This window comes from Anas acuta, chromosome 1, assembly GCF_963932015.1.
Source record: "Anas acuta chromosome 1, bAnaAcu1.1, whole genome shotgun sequence".
NCBI lineage: Eukaryota > Metazoa > Chordata > Aves > Anseriformes > Anatidae > Anas > Anas acuta.
In genome coordinates, this window is record NC_088979.1 from 103,021,492 (window position 1) to 103,026,029 (window position 4,538).

Consider the following 4,538-nt stretch of genomic DNA (forward strand, 5'->3'; position numbering starts at 1 on the left):
GGCAACGCGGCGGCTGCGGGAGGAGGCGCCTCTGGTCCAACCCCCCCGCCAGGCACAGCGCACTGCGCAGGGTGGCACCAGCCGGGTTTTGGGTATCTCCAGGGAAGGAGGTTCCGCGACCTGCCTGGGCAGCCTGTCCCAGCACTGTCACCCTCAGTGCAGAAGTGCCCCTCACATTGAGCCAGAACCTCCTCTGCTCCAGTGTGCCCCTTGCCTCTCCTCCTGCCGCTAGGCACCCGAAAAGTGACTGACTCCGTCCTCTTGACACCCTCCCCTTTAAAACCCTCAAGTATTGTAATGGTTACTAATAAAATTTACATGTGAAGAGTCAAAGGTTGTACTTTTCTCAAGAAGTGAAAAGAAGTGGAAAATGACTGTTGTCTTTAAAGCTGTAGTTACACCTGCATGCCAGTCCACTGTTACGTGCTTACTATGTTCAGGTTTCAAGCACATACATACGCGTAACATTGAGTGTATATGTTTTAAAGTGTTATTTTACAAAGAGGCACATTTCTAGAAGTCAATGACAGAAATGTAAGGAATCTTTTCAATTTTTTTTTTTTTTATTTTTTTTCCCCCAAGCATAGATAATGTGTTTTCCCTCTGCCCATTATTTTCTCATGGAGGCTTAGTTGCAGACCTGTCAAGTCTCTGCTACAAATGAGTAAATAACTTTCTGTTTTTCTTGCACCTATTTAAAAATCAGTTTACAGGAATTACAAGTGTCAATGTACAACTAACAACGAAATGTAATAGTTTTCCAGACACAGTCAGGGTGTTTCACTTTGTAATCTTCAGATTTTTTATTTTTTTATTTATTTTTTTTTTTCCATACTTAAACACAGTGCATTGCAGAACAGAGATTTGATTTTGTCTTGCCTGGAGGGAAGTAGAGTTCAAAAGCTAGCAGCTAGAGGGGAATCAGTAATTGTTCTGGAGAAGTGGCTTGATTCAAAAGAGAAATGAGAATTCTTATAAGAATGGGATTTTCCAAGATTAAGAAATCTTTGGGGTAGAGAGAAGATTAGAAGGGGAAATACGTGTGACCACAGATCAGGATATCAAGACTTGCATAAGAACTTGATCTTAATTTTGAAAAGCATGCAAGGGTTCTGTAGCATTTTTAACTGTTATTCTACCAGAAACTTTTGGGCATAAAATGAAGTGTAAGACTGCCGTTCTGATATCTGGAAATCATAATAATCTTGCACTGCAATAAAATTAAGGTTTTATATATTTTTTAACTTGAACACTTGGCCAGTCTTTTGGGTTTTTATAACAGCTGACAGACTGAGGGCTCTCCCAAATGCATTGTGGTTCGTTCAAGAGGTGCTACCCTTACATTTCTGAGCACTGCAAGTCACAGGGTACTTGAGAGGTACTGCAGTGATCCTCCAGTGGTTGCACAAGCCACTTCAGCAGCAGGTAACTGAATTTCAATGCAAGAAAAGTGTATCCTTCTGAGAAAACCATGGGACATAATATGCAGAGAAGAGGGACAGGTAATACCTGAAGTTTGAGGCTCTCACATCTGTTTGTGAGCATGTATCTGAAAGTCACAATCCCTGTGATGGATTTACCTGACACTGAGATGTCAGTGGAAACTACACTGTAAACAGGAACTGTAGTTAAGATTTATGAATTTCTAAGTGGCATGACACTGTTTGTGAATAATTCCCTTATGTGACAGTGGTGAGTCCCATGAGCACTCGTTCAACAAGCTGATTAATATCACAAAATTTTCTGGGTGTTCAGTTGATGCTGGAAACCTTTTCTAATCCTGATTTCAGAGGGCTTAAATTTTTTTTTTCTTTCATTTTTTTTTACACATGTTATTATATCAACACAGGTGATATATCATAGACTATATCAACATGGGCACAGTACTTACGCGTTAGTTGGGATTATTAGTTTTCACTTTAGAAGGAACTAAAAATTTCCTTTCTTTTCGTTGGTCATATGTAAAATAGCAAGTGTGAGCAATTTGTTTACAGCTAGTGGTATTAGGTATATGTATAGGTGCATATGTAAGATTTTCTTCTAAGATAAGTGACAGGTTCTTAGATAAATACAAGAGATGTTTTACTAGAGTTCATTACTGGTTCCAGTACTAGGCATTTTCAGTGGTGTTGAGCTCTCTGTGCTTTAACTTGTATATGAATAATCATGAAGTTTTTGTTGTAACATTGATCTGTATTAAAAAGTCGGGGAAAGGAACCAAATTTACACTACAGCATTACTTCTTATAAATAATATTTAATACCAGTAGGTCTGTGCTTTTATAATAATAGTTGGACAAAGTGTTAAAAATTTGCGATGAAGAGGAAGGCAAAGAAATAACGAGTTACCTTATTGAACATTGCTCAAAATAGACTGACAAAATTGAGAAACGGGAACAAAAATAATCAAAAGACACTGCTTAAGCTGGGTTGAATTTCAAATGAGCAGATGTACTGCATTGTCTTCTCCTTGTAGCTGAATTCAAAGGGGTAAAGACTTTGAAGAGTCTTCTTAAAGGCTATCAGCTGCAGAAAGAAGCTGTTAGCTTTTGTAGCACAGCTTTGTAGAGCTGTTCATGGTTGTAAAACCACCTGAAGAGACTTACTGCTTGAAAGCTAATACTGAATTCCCCCTGCTAACTGTTCTTGAAGAAAAATAATTATACCTAGAACATATGTTTAGAAGCACTGTGAAAGATATACTACACAGCAAACATTTCTGGGACATGTCTCACTCATATTTGGGTGGTTCTGACATCTTTCTATTTCCTACAGTGGAAATAATTGGGAGCTACATATAGACAAACTGAGCATCCAGACTTCTCATTCCAGTAATTCAGAGTCTATCTGCCTCTTTGCCTTACTGTGAAGTCCAAGAAAGTAAAGTTTGTCTTCTTACACCTACCCAGTGAAATGGTTTGTAAATAAATGAGCTTCACAGTGGTAGATGTTCCTTCATTTGTTTTAGAGCAGGGGACACAGAGAGAATGATGTTCAGTGACATACCCCAAATACACAGCAACTCATTGTCTGTGTGAGATTCCTAAGCCCGGGGCTGTATGCTCCATCTCTCTCCTATAGAAATGCTGAATTAGAGAAAAAAAAAAAAAGATGAGTCATTGACTGCATGAAGTTCAACACAGAATCACAGAATCATCTAGGTTGGAAGAGACCTCCAAGATGACAAGGGAGAGCCATTTCTTCTCAGAAAGAGTAGTCAGGCATTGGAACACCCATAGAGGTGGTGGAGTCACCATCCCTGGGGGTGTTCAAGGCAAGGTTGGACGTGGTGCTTAGTGTCATGGTTTAGTGGGTGACATTGGTGGTAGGGGGACGGTTGGACCAGATGATCTTGGAGGTCTTTTCCAAACCTAATAATTCTGTGATTCTGTATGTATATTAATTATATACATGTATATATATTTAGTACTTGAAATTTATATATATGTATATATATATCAGAATGTGTGTATATATAATGAAGGTTATGACCCAAGGGACTCTGGAAAAGGCAGCTCTGGGACATGATGAAGAATTAACCCCAATTAAGACAGGCTGAGGGAGCAGCTGCCCCACAGCCAGTGGCTGGATGGGCAGCTCTCCCCATTTGTTCACCTTTTCCTCATGGGTCACCTGCCAGGGTGTGCCCAGAACCCTTTCCACCACCCATGAGGGGCTCCCTGGCAGTGACATGGTGGCCCAGGGCCACCCTCACAACGGGCACCCCAACCGCACCACCCAACTGGATCCTGCTGGATTATGCACCTGGGAAAGGGCAACCTTGGACGTACATACAGATGTGGGGAAGAGAAGCTGGAGAGCAGCCCCACAGAAAGGGATCTGGGTGTTTTGGTAAACACCAACCTGAATGTGAGTCAGCAGCATGCCCTGGCAGCCTGCAGCTCCCTCACAAGGTGAGCGGAGGGGCAAGCGCTGAGCTCTGCTCTCTGGGGACAGCGACAGGACCCGAGGGAATGGCATGGAGCTGGGACAGGGGAGGGTCAGGCTGGGGTTTAGGGAAAGACACTTCTCTGAAAGGGTGGTTGTGCACTGGAACAAGTTCCCCTTGGTCATGGCACCAAGCCCACCAGATTTCAAGAAGTGTTTGGACTACGCTCTCAGACACATGGTCTGATTTTGGGTGGTTCTGTGTGGAGCCAGGAGTTGGACTCAATGATCCCTGTGGGTCTCTTGCAACTCAGTATGTGTACTGTTCTATGATGCTATGATTATTTTCAAGTTCTTACATAAAACAACTTCTGTCACCCAAGTGACTTTTTGTTGCAAGTTTCTTTTGCCCATTTCAGTGCCTCTAATTACAATTAAATGACACACTTTAAAAAAAAAAACACACAACCACAGACAGGGTGGATCTCTGAATATGATGTACACCTAGCTACTTTGCTTCCTAATGGAGTTCTCTGTAAAACATAATGTCAACTGCTTACGTGTAAACTTGGTGATAACCGAAGAGAGAGGGAAATAGATTAAAAAACAGTCCCAACCCTGAAGACCCAGAAATCACCCTACCTACTGAAG